This window comes from Schistocerca piceifrons, chromosome 5, assembly GCF_021461385.2.
Source record: "Schistocerca piceifrons isolate TAMUIC-IGC-003096 chromosome 5, iqSchPice1.1, whole genome shotgun sequence".
In the NCBI taxonomy this organism is placed as follows: Eukaryota; Metazoa; Arthropoda; class Insecta; order Orthoptera; family Acrididae; genus Schistocerca; species Schistocerca piceifrons.
The window spans coordinates 601654561-601675039 of NC_060142.1; positions in this window are offsets into that span (position 1 = coordinate 601654561).

Consider the following 20479-nt stretch of genomic DNA (forward strand, 5'->3'; position numbering starts at 1 on the left):
AACTTACATTTTTCTAAATTAAGAGCCAGCTGTCATCCATCACACCAACCAGAAATTTTGTCTGGGTCATCTCATATCAACCTACTATCACTTATCTTTGACACCTTACTGTTCGCCACCGCATCATCGACGAACAACTGAAGATTGCTGCACACTCTGTCCGTCAGATCATTTATGTATACAGAAAATAGCAACGGTCCTGTCACACTGCCATGGGACAGTCCTGATTTTACCCCTGTCTCCGATGAATACCCGTCGTCGAGGACAACAATTTGGGTTCTATCACTTAAGAACTCCTGACACCGGCCTCACATCTGGGAGGCTATTCGTACGCACGTACCTTCCTCCGTTAATAGCTCAAAAATATTCAAATGTGTGTGAATTCCTAAGGGATGAAATTGCTGACGTCATCGGTCCCTAGACTTACACACAACTTAAACTAACTTATACTAAGAACAACACACACACCCATGACCGATGGAGGACTCGAACCTCCGGCGGGAGGGGCCGCGCAGTCCGTGACATGACGCCTCAAACCGCGCGTTCACTCCCCGCAGACTGTTAATAGTCTGCAGAGGGGTACCGTTTAGAATTATTTTCGGAAATCTAGAAATGTGGAATCGGCCTGTTGCCCTTCATCCATAGTTCACATAAAATCATGCAAAGATATTTTCCCCTGAACTATACACACACACACACACACACACACACACACACACACACACCGAGCGAGGTGGCGCGGTGGTTAGCACACTGGACTCGCATTCGGGACGACGACGGTTCAATCCGTCCGGCCATCCTGATTTAAGTTTACCGTAATTTCCCTAAATCGCTTCAGGCAAATGGCAGGATGGTTCCTTTGAAAGGGCCCGGCCGACTTCGTTCCCTAATCCGAAGAGACCGATGACCTCACTGTTTGGTCTCGTTCCCCAAATCAACCCAACCCAACACACACACACACACACACACACACACACACACACACTCACTCACACACGCACACACACTCCATAATGTACCACCTCCGTAAACACCGTACTGCCTCTTAAATTTGAACTCACAAAATAGTTCCTATTTTTCTTTCCACCCCTGGCTTGTCATTAAATATCATCACATATACACTCCTGGAAATGGAAAAAAGAACACATTGACACCGGTGTGTCAGACCCACCATACTTGCTCCGGACACTGCGAGAGGGCTGTACAAGCAATGATCACACGCACGGCACAGCGGACACACCAGGAACCGCGGTGTTGGCCGTCGAATGGCGCTAGCTGCGCAGCATTTGTGCACCGCCGCCGTCAGTGTCAGCCAGTTTGCCGTGGCATACGGAGCTCCATCGCAGTCTTTAACACTGGTAGCATGCCGCGACAGCGTGGACGTGAACCGTATGTGCAGTTGGCGGACTTTGAGCGAGGGCGTATAGTGGGCATGCGGGAGGCCGGGTGGACGTACCGCCGAATTGCTCAACACGTGGGGCGTGAGGTCTCCACAGTACATCGATGTTGTCGCCAGTGGTCGGTGGAAGGTGCACGTGCCCGTCGACCTGGGACCAGACCGCAGCGACGCACGGATGCACGCCAAGACCGTAGGATCCTACGCAGTGCCGTAGGGGACCGCACCGCCACTTCCCACCAAATTAGGGACACTGTTGCTCCTGGGGTATCGGCGAGGACCATTCGCAACCGTCTCCATGAAGCTGGGCTACGGTCCCGCACACCGTTAGGCCGTCTTCCGCTCACGCCCCAACATCGTGCAGCCCGCCTCCAGTGGTGTCGCGACAGGCGTGAATGGAGGGACGAATGGAGACGTGTCGTCTTCAGCGATGAGAGTCGCTTCTGCCTTGGTGCCAATGATGGTCGTATGCGTGTTTGGAGCTGTGCAGGTGAGCGCCACAATCAGGACTGCATACGACCGAGGCACACAGGGCCAACACCCGGCATCATGGTGTGGGGAGCGATCTCCTACACTGGCCGTACACCACTGGTGATCGTCGAGGGGACACTGAATAGTGCACGGTACATCCAAACCGTCATCGAACCCATCGTTCTACCATTCCTAGACCGGCAAGGGAACTTGCTGTTCCAACAGGACAATGCACGTCCGCATGTATCCCGTGCCACCCAACGTGCTCTAGAAGGTGTAAGTCAACTACCCTGGCCAGCAAGATCTCCGGATCTGTCCCCCATTGAGCATGTTTGGGACTGGATGAAGCGTCGTCTCACGCGGTCTGCACGTCCAGCACGAACGCTGGTCCAACTGAGGCGCCAGGTGGAAATGGCATGGCAAGCCGTTCCACAGGACTACATCCAGCATCTCTACGATCGTCTCCATGGGAGAATAGCAGCCTGCATTGCTGCGAAAGGTGGATATACACTGTACTAGTGCCGACATTGTGCATGCTCTGTTGCCTGTGTCTATGTGCCTGTGGTTCTGTCAGTGTGATCATGTGATGTATCTGACCCCAGGAATGTGTCAATAAAGTTTCCCCTTCCTGGGACAATGAATTCACGGTGTTCTTATTTCAATTTCCAGGAGTGTACATCAAGATAAAGAGAACATGAGTATGTGAATTCACATTAGTTACAATTTACATTTTTCAGTTACCCACATTGTTCAAATTATTTTTACAACATAATCAATCATCATTATTCATGTGGTAGTGACCCCAAGGCATTGCATTTATCTTATCAGGAATTACAAAACATTTACTGTGAAGATAAAACAAGTTTATCTTGTGTAATACCAGTAGCAACGTGCTACTTAGATTGAATTATGCTGTACAGTCGTTTGTACCTCCAAATCAATACGCATTGGCTGTGGTCGTCCATGGTTGACCTATTAACAGAATGCTGTATTATAGCGTTTGCCCTGTGCATTATGTGCTCTGACTCGAGCTTGAGGGCATACATTTTTTTCTTGTAGATCAACAAATCCTGTAACAGATTTATCATTAAGGTCGTCGTTCGTCAACCAACCTCATTTCTACTAACCAGTGGAGCACCGTATCTTTTATTTTCTGGGAACACTAAAGTATCGAAACATGGATGCTATCACTCCTTATATCGTTTTAGATATTTGGAGTTTTTCTGTCACATATTAATTTATCTCTGTAGCACTTGTTTTATATGTATCCTTAGCGAAAGTCGTTACGAAGCATTCTGAAAATATCCAAAAATGGTACTTCTACTGCAGTGGGTTTATCAAAAACTACGTTATACCTGCTCTGTTCTTTGGAAACCCAATTTTCGTTGAAAATAGCATACCTTTGAATAGCGTGAAGTGCCCAATACTTTCCATAACGGATTATAGGTACATCAAGCGTTATTTCGTTAACGATCAGTTACATAATTAACTCACATCCAGCGTATAACTGTTGATTAAGGTAAATAATGAGCTTTTGTGAGAACATCATATAAAAGTTTGGAAGACTTTCGCACATAACGCCTGCAGTGCGGTGGCGGGCGCTCTGAGTATCTCGTGTAATATGAGCAGTATCTGTCTCGTCAGTTCTCTCATTTGAAAGCTGCTGACAGGCGTGCGCATATTGTGGGGTCTTAATTGAGTGGAGGCTCTTATCGACGCCATCTCGCAACTTGTTAGTCTACAGACGCCTGTTTACTGGAAACATTTTCTTCGCAATTAATTATGATACTCCCTACGTGTACGTAAAGAGGTAATCACCCACACAAGCGCAGCTACCAACGTGCAACATTGTAGTGTGCAAACTTGCTTCCCTGACTATAATATCAAGATAGAATATCCTAGTTAAGATCGGTTAACCTTGTGATTAAGCTTTCATATCCACGTCATAACTTCTCGAAATGTAATAGATGTAATCGGATAGGCTATGTGCCTGATCCAAAGCTCAAAGAATATCTTTTGCATTTGCGCCTTACAATGCGTATAGCATTACCTGTTTCCAGAATTTTGGAGCAAATGTTCCTCATTAGCACTTACAAGAGCTACAAATGATAGCCTTAAAGACGGAAAAATACAAATCAGTGAAACCAGTATGCGAAAACCAACAGAATTACAAACACTTAAAAAGAACATAATTCACAGGTTCTCGCACTTTCGAAAACATTTTAAATCCGGAACACCACAGTGCCTCCACCTGCAGAGTCTTTGCAACACCAATAGTGAATAATTTTTTTCTACCGACAATTTGGTGCTATTGATGAAGGCTGTTTTCTCACAATTCATACATATGTAGGTTGTTCAATAATTTCATGAGCAATTATTCACATATTCTCTTTGTTTCCACTTGTGCAATACCTTAAAAGCTTGAATTATGTGGCATGATGTAATATATTAATAATTAGCTTCAAGTTTCGCTTTGGATATGTGACTGACATCAGAAAATAGAAAGGCGTGATCTATTTTAAAGTACGTTGTTGGCGATCGCACGAAAGCTCTCACTGAGTCAATAAGAAAATTATGCAAAGTGTGTAAATACCGAATTAGTTTTATGTAAAAGTTCTGTATTGCCATTCTAGAAACTAAATGTCGATAATTTTGTCAATTTCTGTCATCGAGTGATCACAAAATAAAATATCGTAAGAGCGTCACGAAATATTAAACTCTGTGGTAATGTGGCAGAATCGCTGTCACTGCAAACTATAACGGATCTTCTACGTTGGGATAAATTTATTTTATTTTTTGTTAGATGTTTTCGTTAAATAGCTGAATAAATTGTAATTAGGAATAATTTAACTAAGCAGAGTAGAAAAGATAAAGTGAAAGAGATGTTCATTGGGCGGACATTGTCGTAATGTAACGCCACTGCGTTGTTCGGTTGTTAAAACAAGTCGTTTGTGTTCCGTTCTGCTGTTCGGTCGTGCGCGTATCTGAAAGGAATTAATTTGGGGACTATAATAAACTTTCACATAATAGTTACGATTCGATGTTCCGACAAAAAGGGTTAACGTCAGTGTTAATTTGAATTGTGGGCGACAGGATTAGTTTTGACAGATACGTGAAAACGGACGTAACGATAGTTGTTCGCATATCATCCTTGAACGTGACTTTCTATCTAATTAACGATTGCGGGCTCATTGAATACTATTATCTCATGATTAGGATCAATCCCTCTTTCCTCCTAGATATTGATCATTCATTAACATTTACGTCATAAGAAAAAGGATTATTAATAAAAGTCATGTTAAATGGCGATTACGTATTAATCCGTTAGTGTGGAACCGACGTAATATCTCTGAAATGACACTGATATATAACTTGTGTTAAATACTGAACTGAGATAGGAAGTAAATTGAAATTAGTGAACATTTGATACTGAGACTATAGAAGCAGAAGTGCTTAAGGTTTCTCTTCTCTAAAACGGCAAAGTAGGCACGAACTTTAACTCAATAGTCGGCATTATGCATTGCAAAGACATTAGCATTTCATACTTATTTTGACGACGTCCTGTTAAACAAAGGAACGTTGAGTCTCTGTGCGAGTAATAAACTTAAATCTAAAAACATAATTAATAACGGCGAACTCCGCTTTAACAAACTGTATTGCGTGTCGTAATCGGGCAATAACTGCTCAACAGGGGAGACTTGTGTGGTGAAATTAGAAGTCGGACATATAAAACAAACTTAAAAATCCATTCAAGCTACAGTAGAGTCGGCACAACACGACGTGGGCAGTTATAAAACTCATCACCTGCTGAACTTCAGATCGGACCTGCTAACTCTGAAGTGAGTTGTTATTAGTCGTATGTGATATTAAACTGCAGACAAAAAAATATTGTTTGTAGGACATTTGTGGTCTAGAATCAATATTAATAAATAGTAAACTAGAATTCTAATCAAGGAACGTATGGCTCATGTCGGTGAGTCTTGAGACTTCGATTTGGTTCCAGATACTTCGAGAAAACAGCAGCCCATAGAAAGCCGTATTGAATTTTCAAAATTAGCTGATACCCTCTTGTTGAAGCTGTAAGAGCTACGCATCGTACAAGTTAAGGACGGAAGCTATTTATTACTTGAAAACGTATACGTTCTGTGAGAACTTCAATTGTTAATTTGTCCCATTGTAAGCAAAGGACCAGTATGTGCCCTGCTTGATACGGGAAAATCCATGTCGTTAATTAGTGAAGAGTGTTACCACAAGTGTTAATCATCATGTCGGTTTCCTCCCTTGATCTCGGAAGTTGGTAGTTGCACGATGGCCAATTCTGGTAAATTGCATGTGTTGGGGAAAGTCACAATCGAGGTTAGAATCCCAGGTTTCGTTAGGAACTTTAAAGTGAACTTAGCACGTGAATTAGTAGTTCCTGTGACTCCTACATCTGATTATATCCAACACACTGGTATGACTGTTAATTGGAAGGAACGCGAATTTTGGTCCCATTCGCTAGACAGCTAACTTATAAATTGTGTACCCATCTTCATGAAGTATTGCTGCAGGTTCATATGTTCAAAGAAACATGAAAGTGATAATTTTAGTCATCTGCCTTCTGAGCAGGCATGCAGCTATGGCGCATACGTTACGCATATCCCGATGTGCTTATCGATGTTTTAGGAGATGGAAAATTCGGCGAATGCAGGATCTAACTTACTGACAGTATTCCTGTCAGACATTCACCGAACAGGCTTTCTCCCGCGAGGTTAAAACAGCTCAGATTGGTTATTGAGGAAATGCCTAAGTATGGAATCACTAGACATTCCCATTTTCTCTACTCTTCACCCACAATTTTAGTTCCAAAAGGAGATAGGAGAGTTTGCCCTATCATAGTGTATCGTGCTTTGAACAAAAAAGTAATCTTACAGTCATTTCAATTACCCGACCTGCACTCCTGTTTCTCCAGGTTTTGTAAGGTAACATTCTTCACTACCTTAGATGGCAACCAGACCTGTTATAAAATTCCGCTGTCTGAAGACTCTAAACCTATCGTAGTTTTGCAACCGATTGGAATCTCTACGAACTTAACAGTGTCCCATTACGACTGGACGACGGTATTGTCCCGTCTCCTGAGTAGAATCTTTTCAAATGCTAGATTTAAGTTTATCGTGACGTGGATGACTTAGTCATCTTTAGTGAGAGTTTTTTCTGAGCCTGTTGAACATGTCGAGGAAGTCTTGTGCCATTTAAGGGAGCCGAGGTTCACAGTTAAGCCTTCTAAAGTAAAATTTTCTCAACTACAGACGTCGTTTTTGGGACATAAAGTTTCTCCGCAGGGTATTACTGCTGATCAGAGTGGCTCTGAGGCTATCCACAATCATCCGCTACCTGAGAGTCCCAAGACTGTGGCAAGGTTCATATACATGATTTATTTTTTTCGAAAGTTCGTACCTAACTTCACCCAGATGTCAGATCCTTTGAACTGATAGGTCGTTGACTTTTAAGATAGTGACGTCACCCGCAGAAAGATTATACACAGATTATATACGTTCTCCGCTTTGGTCACGAGTCGAGACTAGGTTCATCCTGGATTGTATGGATGCCTTCACCTAGTTTTGGTCTTAATTTCAGACCCACGATACGACCGCACAAAGCAATAAAGTAGTTTAAGGTCCTTGTTTGGTACCTTCGGGCAACCTCAGTATTTAGTGTCTGATTATGCCGGAACATTCACGTGAAGACTGTTTCGGGGTTTCTGTTACGAGAGGAGGATATCGTATACCACCACAATGCCCTGCTATCCTAACCCTTCCCAAGTGAAATGGGTCAACCGTAATTTACGTTCCAAGCTCATAGTATACACCACGAAGGCCATTCTAAGCGGGATCGGTTGCTTAATTGGTTAGCTTTTGCCTCCAGTACAGAGGTACATGTCTCCCACAAACAGACGCCTGCTAGACTTACGGTTATGTATAAATTCAAGTCGCCGCTAGCGAATTTGTGATCAGTCAGTATAGTGTCCCTTTTGAAATATTCAAGCCGATATATCTGAGGTAAATATTAAAAGGACTCTGAATAATATTATATGGATACGTATACGACAAATTAACAATGAAAATGTATTAAATTAGCTTCAAAGAAAGACTACATCGATTGCAATGTTATAAAAATACATTATTTATATTAGATGAAATCTCAGTGCATAACGTTCTCTAAACTAAAATTATTATCTTTGTCATTATGCATAAGAGAAAAAAGATATTTAAAATCACTTCGAGTCAGACCATTTCTTCTGCTGTATGTAAGGTACGCTTGCAGTAGCTTTTGTTCTTTTTGTTCTCGTACGTAGCAAATAATTCAAGTGTGTATTCTGTGCCTTGTAGAAATATATTTACGAAAAGTAAGGGCATTGTGTTACTTGAAGAACACAAGCAAACAATTCTTACTGAATTAATAATTGCAAGAAGTTATTTAGCAATTTTTTCAGTCTCTGCGAAGCGAACAGTGGCGCTCTTTGACTGACAACAATTGGCCGCCATTACGTAGCGTATTTAAATTTATTTTTCTGTGTAACATATCACCACAGCCAGAGCAGAAAAAATAATTTCAAGTTATTCAATTAACTAAAAGCTTCAATACTTTTATTTCGTCAAAAAATGCATACTTTCAAAGATACAATTTATTCTAGGTCAGTGAACTTAGCCTGCATTACATATCGACGAAAGCATTTGAAATAATTTGTAGGGAACCTGGCTCTCATTTGAAACATAATTTAATATTTATCTTTGGCCACCTACAAATCAATATATATATATATATATATATATATATATATATATATATATATATATATATATATATATATCTTATATTATCCCTTTCTTGTGTTAGACTTAATAATAATAATAATAATAATAATTAATAAGCACAGAAAGGAAGGGATAATATATCAGCTAACTGCCACTTGCGAAAATTGATGCAATACAAGTCTGAGGCATTGGACGGGGAAAAAGCTAACCGGAAACGTAGTTATGAAAGAAAAACCCAGCGATACAACAAGTGTAACCATCTTAATCATCTCGAACCAGACGACAGGGTCTTGGTGCTGAACTTTCAGGCAGTCTGTAAGGCCAAAGATATGGTAATGGGAAAGCTGCTTCCCAGCTTTAGGTGCTGGTGCAAATCCTTCGGTTGGTGGTTCCGGTCACCCTGCTGGTCAAAAAACCACAGAGTGAACGAATATTTCATGTCCATTTACCTCACGTGCAAGCTTCTATTAACAATAAAAGAATTTAATATGTAAATCGTATTAGTTTACCGGTTAGTAGGAAATGTTCTGAGGCATCAAGGGATCACAAATTTAGCATTGGAGGGCAGCGTGGAGGGTAAAAATCGTAGAGGGAGACCAAGAGATGAATACACTAAGCAGATTCAGAAGGATGTAGGTTGCAGTAAGTACAGGGAGATGAAGAAGCTTGCACAGGATAGGGTAGCATGGAGAAGTGCATCAAACCAGTCTCAGGACTGAAGACCACAACAACAACAAAGGTGTGTCCATGTCTACATTAAATTTCGTATTCTTGAAGAAGACACCCTCGCTCTGTAAAATTCTACATAGTCTATTTTCTGTTTAATTCTGTGTTGGAGAGAATGGTATTAAAATCATCCCTCTTGACTACTACACACAGGAAGCGGCCAACCTGGGAAGATGTTTTGTGGACGGGAGGATATGTGTTGGACATGACACCGTTCCACAGCTGACAGCCACGCTAATCTGTATTTCTTGATGGTCGCTACAAGTGCCGCTCAGTGCTACAGGTAGAAGGCACACCTGATGGCCGCTAACTGTGCACCAGCGAGACACTCGCACGAACAGTATGTTTCTTGAACGGAGTGAGCTGGTCAACTTTGCACGGACGGCCAACTGTGACTCCTACTGGCACAAAGCTTTGGTTACACCTCTGCTAATCCTTGGAGACTTTGCTGAGTGTGGTAGGGTCCTACCACATGGCACATCAACAGGTCTCCTGAGGCTACTGTTAGTAACACAGAAGGAACGTGAAGAGATTACATTTTCCATTCAATCAGGTGCTGAATGAAACGTGTGTGTTTGTAACTTGTGACGGTACGTCGCATAAATATTGACATTTTTATCGGTTGTAAACCTTAGTTAAGTATTTTATGAATATAATTAGTGTAAAAGATATAGTTAATGTTCTTGAAACAACTGATATGCAGCGATAGCGTTTTTATTTACTGTCTATGAAAATAAAAAAAGGATCGAAAGAGACGCGATTGTACGGTCGAGGAGGAAGGACGTGTTTTGTGGTACACACACTGTTTTGTTTCGCTATACGGAAGGCAGCCATTGAGCGACTACACATATTTTATGTAAATTATTCGTATTTACTGCTGAAATAAACTTGTTATTATTATTACAAATTGAATTTCTTTGTAATAGTTGTTACCTCAAATGTTCGCAGTGGCTAATTATTTTTAATAAGCATTTTTTTCAGTAATTTGCGCTGTGAGAGGCTCATCTTCCGATGCAGCCTCTGGTCGGCCATTACGCGCTGAAGTATTAATTTATTTTTCAGTGTTAACAGTAACTGTAAATGCGAGAGATTTCGTTATAAGAACCTTTTTAAATTGCAACAGATAATTAATTTACGTTAAAGTTCGTGTTTTTAAACTATACAGATTCCATGAGTTCAATAAGTTTTATCTTGGCCGCTCCACGGCAACAATCGAAATTTTCTCAAGCCTTGCTTTGCAGTCAATAAATAGAAATTAACAAAATTACATTCAATTCAGTTAACGGCAACTATATTTCAGTCATCACGTTCAAAAACTAAAGTAGGGTCATGAATAACTGAGACCCTTCAAAAACCCGTTTCATATTTACTTATGCACGTAAGTAAAAGTGATAAGAAAAGACAATGTCCCTGAGAGAAAGAATCATGCTGATAAATTAAAAATAAAAATATATAAGATATATATGTAATTTCCTTTATATATGACGTAACGAATGACAACGATGACACACGGACGTCAAAAACTGTGTAAACTCAAATTCAGCAGTGAAGATTCAGACTTTCACCACCTGATATTGCATCTCAAGTCTTTTGATACCTGGTGCGACTGCTTATCTAAATTCAATGTTTTTAAATGTTTTTGGTAAAGTGACCATTGTGTCTAATTTATGAGTTCAAATTATTATTTTTGTCACACTGAAGAGCCAAAGATCCTGGTACCGCTGCCTAATATCGTTCAGGGCCTCCGCGGGCACGCAGAAGTGCCGCAACACGACGTGGCACGTCGGAAATAGTGCTAGAAGGAACTGACACGATGAAGCCTGCAAGGTAAGAGCACGAGGGGGTGGAAATCTCTTATGAACAGCACGTTACAAGGTCTCTTTTGAACAACACGTTACAAGGCATGCCGGATACGCCCAATAACGTGCTTGTCTGGGGAGTTAGGTGGTCAGCGGAAGTGTTTAAACTCAGAAGAGTGTTCCTGGAGCCACTCTGTAGCAATTCCGGACGTGTGGGGTGTCACACTGTCCTGCTGTAATTGCCCAAGTCCGTCGGAACGGGCAATGGACGTGAATGGATGCAGGTGATCAGACAGGAAGCTTACGTACGTGTCAACTATCAGAGTTGTATTTAGACGTATCAGGTGTTCCATCTCACTCCAACTGCACACGCCCACACAGTTACAGAGCCTCCACCTGATTGAACAATCCTCTGCTGACATGCAGGATCCATGGATTCATGAAGTTGTCTCCATATCCGTTCATACCCATCCGCTCGATACAATTTGAAACGACACTCGTCCGACGAGGCGACATGTTTTCAGTCGACAGCAGCCCAATGTCGGTGTTGACGGGCCCAGGCGAGGAGGAGAGCTTTGTGTTGTTCAGTCGTCAAGGGTACACGAGTGGGCCTTCGGCTCCGAAAGCCCATATCGATGATGTTTCGTTGAGTGCTTCGCACGCTGACACGTGTCGATGGCCAAACATTGAAATCTGCAGCAATTTGCGGAAGGGTTGCACTTCTGTCTCACTGAACGACTCTCTTCATTCGTCGTTGGTCCCGTTCCCGCAGGATCTACACTCCTGGAAATTGAAATAAGAACACCGTGAATTCATTGTCCCAGGAAGGGGAAACATTATTGACACATTCCTGGGGTCAGATACATCACATGATCACACTGACAGAACCACAGGCACATAGACACAGGCAACAGAGCATGCACAATGTCGGCACTAGTACAGTGTATATCCACCTTTCGCAGCAATGCAGGCTGCTATTCTCTCATGGAGACGATCGTAGAGATGCTGGATGTAGTCCTGTGGAACGGCTTGCCATGCCATTTCCACATGGCGCCTCAGTTGGACCAGCGTTCGTGCTGGACTTGCAGACCGCGTGAGACGACGCTTCATCCAGTCCCAAATATGCTAATGGGGGACAGATCCGGAGATCTTGCTGGCCAGGGTAGTTGACTTACACTTTATAGAGCACGTTGGGTGGCACGGGATACATGCGGACGTGCATTGTCCTGTTGGAACAGCAAGTTCCCTTGCCAGTCTAAGAATGGTAGAACGATGGGTTCGATGACGGTTTGGATGTACCGTGCACTATTCAGTGTCCCCTCGACGATCACCAGTGGTGTACGGCCAGTGTAGGAGATCGCTCCCCACACCATGATGCCGGGTGTTGGCCCTGTGTGCCTCGGCCGTATGCAGTCCTGATTGTGGCGCTCACCTGCACGGCGCCAAACACGCATACGACCATCATTGGCACCAAGGCAGAAGCGACTCTCATCGCTGAAGACGACACGTCTCCATTCGTCCCTCCATTCACGCCTGTCGCGACACCACTGGAGGCGGGCTGCACGATGTTGGGGCGTGAGCGGAAGACGGCCTAACGGTGTGCGGGACCGTAGCCCAGCTTCATGGAGACGGTTGCGAATGGTCCTCGCCGATACCCCAGGAGCAACAGTGTCCCTAATTTGCTGGGAAGTGGCGGTGCGGTCCCCTACGGCACTGCGTAGGATCCTACGGTCTTGGTGTGCATCCGTGCGTCGCTGCGGTCCGGTCCCAGGTCGACGGGCACGTGCACCTTCCGCCGACCACTGGCGACAACATCGATGTACTGTGGAGACCTCACGCCCCACGTGTTGAGCAATTCGGCGGTACGTCCACCCGGCCTCCCGCATGCCCACTATACGCCCTCGCTCAAAGTCCGTCAACTGCACGTACGGTTCACGTCCACTCTGTCGCGGCATGCTACCAGTGTTAAAGACTGCGATGGAGCTCCGTATGCCACGGCAAACTCGCTGACACTGACGGCGGCGGTGCACAAATGCTGCGCAGCTAGCGCCATTCGACGGCCAACACCGCGGTTCCTGGTGTGTCCGCTGTGCCGTGCGTGTGATCATTGCTTGTGCAGCCCTCTCGCAGTGTCCGGAGCAAGTATGGTGGATCTGACACACCGGTGTCAATGTGTTCTTTTTTCCATTTCCGGGAGTGTATTTTGCGGCCGCAGCGATGTCGGAGAATTGATGTTTTAGCGGATTCCAGATATTCACGGTACGCTCATGAAATGGTTGTAATGGAAAATCCTCATTTCATCAATACCTCGGAGATGTGTCCCATCGCTCTTGCGCCGACTATAACACCACGTTAAAATTCACTTAAATCCTGACAACCTGCCATTGTAGCAGCAGTAACTGATCTACCAACTGCTCCAGACGCTTGTTGTCTTATATAGGCGTTGCAGAGCGCAATGCCATGTTCTGCCTGTTTGCATATCTCTGTATTTGAATATGCATGCCTACACTAGTTGCTTTGGCGCTTCATTGTAGATCGCTATCATGTCACAATCAAATTCAAATATTGTATTTGGTGAAGTTGTCGCTGGACTGATCATTAAATTTAATTTCAAGTTTTTATTAAAGCAGCCAATGCAGCCAGTCACTGTTGTTATTACTGTGCCTATTGCGCTTCAATCAAAATCACATTTCAAAATAAACGTAAACGTTAGCTTTTGGTAAGCTGGACATTAGGCTTAAATACTGAATTTAAACTGTTGCTTGTCAAATTCAATTTTAATGTATTTGGTGTTGTTAAATTAAGTTTTAAAATTCACTAATAAGCAAGGCTATTGGGCTTAAGTATTTATTTGTGATAACAAAAAATATTATAAAAACTAACCCACTTAATCATCCAGCCCTTCCAACTAACTGTACCTCTGTTAGGTACAGAAACGTTAGCCACGCCACCTCAGAACCCTGATGATGATGATACATTCTTAAAACCTCTTAGTCCCCTACTTGGACTTCCGCATTCATGTTTGATGCAGTAAGTGGAGGGTCCACCTACATCCTTCTTCCAGAGGATGTAGCTAGAAATCAGGGCGCTATTAACATCAAAATAAAGACGACTATTGCCTTTTGCAGTAGCGTATGGCTTTCAAGAGAAAAAATCAATAAAAATTCTGAGGGTATAAGTACACATCAAAAGGATATTCATGAGTGTTATAAACTTGTTGGTACCGGATTTCCCATTAGACTCCAGGACAGCGGAAAGTTTAAGAGGCAGAATCCCCGTGTACTTATTCATGTATATCGCCTGGATGGATGCAGATCAGATGAGCACCATGTGCACAATAACATTAAGTAGAAAGTTGTTGGACTCCCTCACTTCTCTCCATTCACTGGTCGGTGTGCACCACATCCAGATTTGCTGTAAATATCCCAAAGAGAAAATCGAAAATATTGCTTCATCAGAATCATGTCCCACTTAATTTTCTCCCAACTATACACAAGATATGGTACATGGCAGATTTGTTGTAGATGGCATGTTAACTACAAGTGAGCGATTAACAAGACATTTACTGGACTGATATGGTGTGTGTAGATATGCCTAGCAAGGGGAATAAATTCTTGAAGTTGAAGAATTTTCTGTACAAGAAGCGAATACTCTTTGATCTATATGCCAACTTCAAGTACCTTCTTACTCCTCTGGTGCCCAGCCTCACAAACTACAATCACAGAATGACATATACCGTTTGCAGCAGTGTGTCAGGCCCTTTGCACATTCGACTCTAATCGTAATGATTTTGGATTGTACATAGGGACAGATCTTGCGAGATAGTTGCTCTGTGAGTTTATAGAGCTTACAAGGAACGTTGATGTGGTTCTTTGCAACAACCTTACGATCAATGGGCGATTTGTAAAAAAAGAGGTTCCAGTACTGTGACCTTCCAGAGGGGTTTTTGAAATTTAGACTTCTAAAAACTGAGCATTTTAAGGGTGTGAACAGAAAATCTCTTTTACATTAGCACAACCAAAGCAAAAGTTCTATCTTACCACATCTCCAAATATGCGGTTCTGATTTTTTTCGTCGGGGGTACCAGTACAGCACAGACACAAATCAAACGGCGCTGGAAATCTGATCGTTGTATAAGAATGTAGTTGATTGCTTTAGCCATTAGCTAATAAAGCTCAAATAATGTATAGAGATCATTGCCGACAAATTCCGTGGTATATATATGGGAAGAGTTTACAAAAAAAAAACTTGAAGAAGATGTGAAGAGCAAAAAGAAAATGTTCTATAAAATGATGAAAAATAAAAGGAAGGCTCCTGAAGTACCAGTGAAGATGGAAACAGAGGACAGTACCGTGACTGAAGATCCAGGGAGTATAAAAGATCTCTGGAAAGAACATTTTAAGAAACTGTTAAACGCTGAGGAGAAGGTACATGAGGAAACAACAAATAATGGAGAAATTGAGAGAAGTTGGGAAGCAGAATTAGGAAAAATTACACTGGAAGAAATGGAAATAGCTGTGAAGAAGACGAATGGAGGGAAAGCCCAAGGACCTGATGAAGTATCAGTTGACATGATAAGAGCAGCAGGTCTAGTGGGAATGCAGTGGCTGTATAGAGTACTATCAAGTGTGTGGAGAAATAGTACAATACCTGACGATTGGAGAAGAGGGGACATTGTTTCCACCTTCAAAAAAGGCAATACGAGACTTTGTAAAAACTACAGGGGAATAACCCTTATGAGTCATACAGCCAAGATTTTTGAAAGAATTTTACTAAATCGAATAAGTGAAAAGATAGAAAAGGAGCTGAGTGAAGAACAGCATGGGGTTAGGAAAGGAAGAAGCACGATCGACCTGATATTTTCTATCTGTCAACTGTTGGAAAAAAGTTGGGAGTATAACAAAAAGGTGATATGGTTTTTATAGACATAGAAAAGGCATATGACTTAGTTAACTGGGAAGGACTCTGGGAAGAAATGAAGAAAATAGATATAGAAGAAGGACAGATTAATTTAATAAAGGCAATGTACAGAGGACACAATTGTAGAATTAGAACACCATTGGGTAACTCTGAATACTTTGGAATAAGACAAGGACTTAAGCAAGGAAGTATTCTATGTCCTGCACTTTTTAATGTTGTGATGGATGGAATGAATAGGGCAGTTAAAGACATAGTAAAAGGAAAAGACAAAAATATGGTTTTTCCAGATGGTATGGTAATATGGGGCGACAAAGAGGTAGATGTACAGTTACAACTTGATGTATGGAAGGAAATAATGAAAAGGTATGGATTCAAAATTTTCAAATGGGTATGAAGTCTTATGGGATTAACAGCTAAGGTCATCAGTCCCTAAGCTTACACATTATTTAACCTGAATTATCCTAAGGACAAACACACCCACCCATGCCCAAAGGTGGACTCGAACCTCCGCCGGGACCAGCCGTACAGTCCATGACTGCAGCTCCTTAGACTGCTCGGCTAATCCCGCGTGGCAAAGGTATGAATTAAAAATAAATAAACATAAGGGTGAAGTAATGATATTTGGAAGAGATAAAGAGATCAACGGAAATATTACCCCTCAAAGTGGTAGAAAGTTTCACTTATTTAGGGAGTGAAATATCTAAGGATGGAAGAATAACCAACGAAATTAATAGGAGGTTACAGAAGGGAGGCAATTTCTTCCAAACAATAAAACACCTGATTTGGAATAAGGAAGTTTCAGAAAAAGCAAAACTCCTTATGTTGTTGTTGTTGTGGTCTTCAGTCCTGAGACTGGTTTGATGCAGGTCTCCATGCAACTCCTTATGTATAAGAATTATTACTTCCCTATTGTCACCTATGGTGGAGAAACATGGACAATGACAGAAAGAGACTGGAGCAGACTGCAGGCAGGGGAAATGAAATTTCTCAGAGCAGTTAAGGAAAAAACAAAAATGGATTGAGTAAGAAATCTAGAGATTAGAAAGGACCTTACATAAGAAAGTATGAGAGAAGAAATTGGAAAAAAAAGAGATTAAGATGGTATGGACATGTTAAGAGAATGCATGGGCAGAGACTCCTCAAAATTATGGAAGAACTGAAGATGGATGGGAAAAGACCTAGAGGGCGCCCAAGAACACGGTGGAAAATGGGAGTGAGAGTATCTGTGGAAAGGAGAGGTGTTACCTGGCAGCAAGTGGAGGAAGAAAAGTGGTGGGAGGACCGAGCCAAATGGAGGGGACTCGTCAGCACCCAGACCCGGCAGTAGCTGCAGCGGGATCCGGATATAGATAGACAGATTATATATATATATATATATATATATATATATATATATATATATATATATATATAGTAGGTGTGTGCGTTTGTGTGCACGTACATGTGTGTGCGACTGTATGTGCATTAGGATGCTGTTATTGTTTTTACATTATACGTAAAAATTAGTGTGTTCCTTCCCTGCTGGCAGTATTAAAAAAATTAGAATCATATTTAGTTTATTTATATTATGTCTTCAATGTCATACGTTACATCATCAATTGTAAACTGTGGTTAAACTGTTGAAAATGTGTAAGTGCATCAATATCAACTGTTTGACGCTGTGGTTAAAATGCATTCTAAGCTGGCTAGTGGGATGAAAAATTTTGTAAAAGTGTCATTCTATAAAAAAATATATATTTACCTCTTAGACTTATTTTGTACATATTTTTGTATACTTTTAAATTGCTTCTGTAAGTACAGTAAACAGATTTTCTGTTCTGTTCTTCTTTGCAAAGTGTGTGATCTGTTCCAGCTTGTTGGACACTTATTTTTTGCACAGTATTATTATTATTATTATTATTATTATTATTATTATCTGAAATGTAAAGTGTATGAACTTGTCCAAATTGTGGGATGTGTGTTTTGAAAACATATTACCTGAAATGTAAACTGTAAAATACTTGTTTTTGAAGAAAAATGTATTACAAATAAATCTACATTGTTATACTCCAGTCAACTGATTTTCTTTCTACAACAAACCTATCACATAATTGTTTACAACATGAGATTTGTAAATCATCCAACGTGCAGTTAAATCAGTTCAAATGGCTCAAATGGCTCTGAGTACTATGGGACTTAACTTCTAAGGTCATCAGTCCCCTAGAACTTAGAACTACTTAAACCTAACTAACCTAAGGACATCACACACATCCATGCCCGAGGCAGGATTCGAACCTGCGACCGTAGCGGTCTCGCGGTTCCAGACTGTAGCGCCTTTAACCGCTTGGCCACCCCGGCCGGCGTTAAATCAGAATTGCCTCTGTCTTTTCTATAAGAATGGGTGCATTTACTCCTCATTACAGGTTTTCAATCTACTGTACACAATGGGCAGGCACATCAGCATTACACACACATCTTCTGTAAGAAGAGACGGAGTTACTCTACAGTGAAAGTGCTGATGGTTTGAAATGTGGCCAGCGAGTACTGCCTGCACTTCTCATCAGACGCTGAGCAATGTAAGTCACGGCGCATGACCTCACACGGTGCAGTTAAGGCAGCTGGAGGAGTTGACATGTTCCTGTCGATGCAGACAGGTAGTGTCACACTGCTGCATGGCACTCACGAACTTCGCAGTGTGCACGGAGGACACCTTGCCGCATTTTTGTTTTAAAAAAAAGAGGCAATTGTTTCTGTCACATCCTATTGTAAACGTTTCAAAAACACACAATTTTAAACCTAGACCAGGTAGATTTTTGAATTTCCGGCCTCTTTGGAGAAATGTTTTAATAAACCATAACCTCACATTCATATCTTCAAACGTTAAATATGAGCACAGCACAAGCGTGTCAGTCTTGACTTAAGACAAAATTGTAAAGCCAGAATGCATTAAATACGACAATCTTGTGCCTGCATCCATATTCACCATACAGGATTCTAGTACTACAGGGCTGATGAAAACAAAGTAATCTGACAACCTTGGATGCTGCGGCCTCATACTCAGATCCGCCGTCTTGGATTCTGTACTTAGTTCAAGTGGTCTGGTAACCAAGCAGGATGCACAGATCTTCCAGGTCACCTATCTTGGATTCTGTATGTAGCAAGTTGACCTGTCACCGTGAACAGGATAACTGGCCATCTTGGATGTATATAATTTCTCGCCAGATTACACTTTGGACAATTGGGCTCTGAGCTGTGACACGATTAGAGTTATGGGAAACCCTGTAGCACAAATGGCTATTTCGATTTTTCACCAATTTCTGAATTTCCCAACCATTTATACATACGGCAGTTGACCTGCGATGTCTGTGCGGGGCGCAGGAGGGGAGAAAATGTTGCAACGTTGCATGGTGAGATCCATGACTTCATCAGAAACCTGGTATCAGTGCACAATATGCACCCATGAATCCAGTGACACTATTCATGGAAACCGAAGTCAGTTCTCCCACTCTCGTATTGTTGCAGTTGATTCAGTGCCTATTTAAGAATTCGTTTTCATTGAGGCAGTTCGAAATTTTGATATTTTTCCATGGGTTATCAGCCAAAACTGTCACGTTAGATCTCTGAGCATCTTCACTGCTGTCCACCACGAACGCCACAATTTCTTTGAGGTAATGCGTTTTAAAATTCTGAATTATTCCCTATCAAAGCGCAGTAATTTCATTGTGCTGTTCACAGGGAAGAAAAGGAAGTTTCACATTATTTAGAGATAGTGAATTCTTGTGAACTGCGCAACTGTTCAGAAAGTAGCAAGATTTATATTTTGTGTTTTTTTTTTCATTTCTTTATCCTGACTCAGCGCCGCTCACTGAACATGCGATAAGACGCAGGAAATGACCTAATACTCTCGGGACATCTATGGTTAGCATCTCCATTATCAAAAGAGATTTTAGTTTCTCCGACCCGACAATGTTCACTTCAAGCAACAACTTTTCTCTTTCTAAGCTATGTTTCTCTGCATGACATTTCTCGTCTTTAAAAGTCCATGTTCAGTTCTGGAAGACACTTGCAAAAATTCCTGTTTCGTCAGTACGAACACGTCGAGTGGATTGGAATTTGCCAGTAGGCTTCCTAGTCCTTTTCTCCACGCTGAACAAACTCCCGTCAACGCTCGAACTTTCTCCGCTAGTTTTGAAATTGTTCAGTCTTTTTATTTTATTTTATTTTTTTAAGTTGGAGGCACTCCTCACCACCAACGAACCGTTCAGTGCTCAGACGTACAGCGGATGACAGCCTTTTCTTTACGCATATAACTTTCGATAGGTATGTTACGTCCTCTCCACTGACAAGCTATTTCAGAAAACTGCGGGAACTCACCTTATCGTGTCTACTTCCTA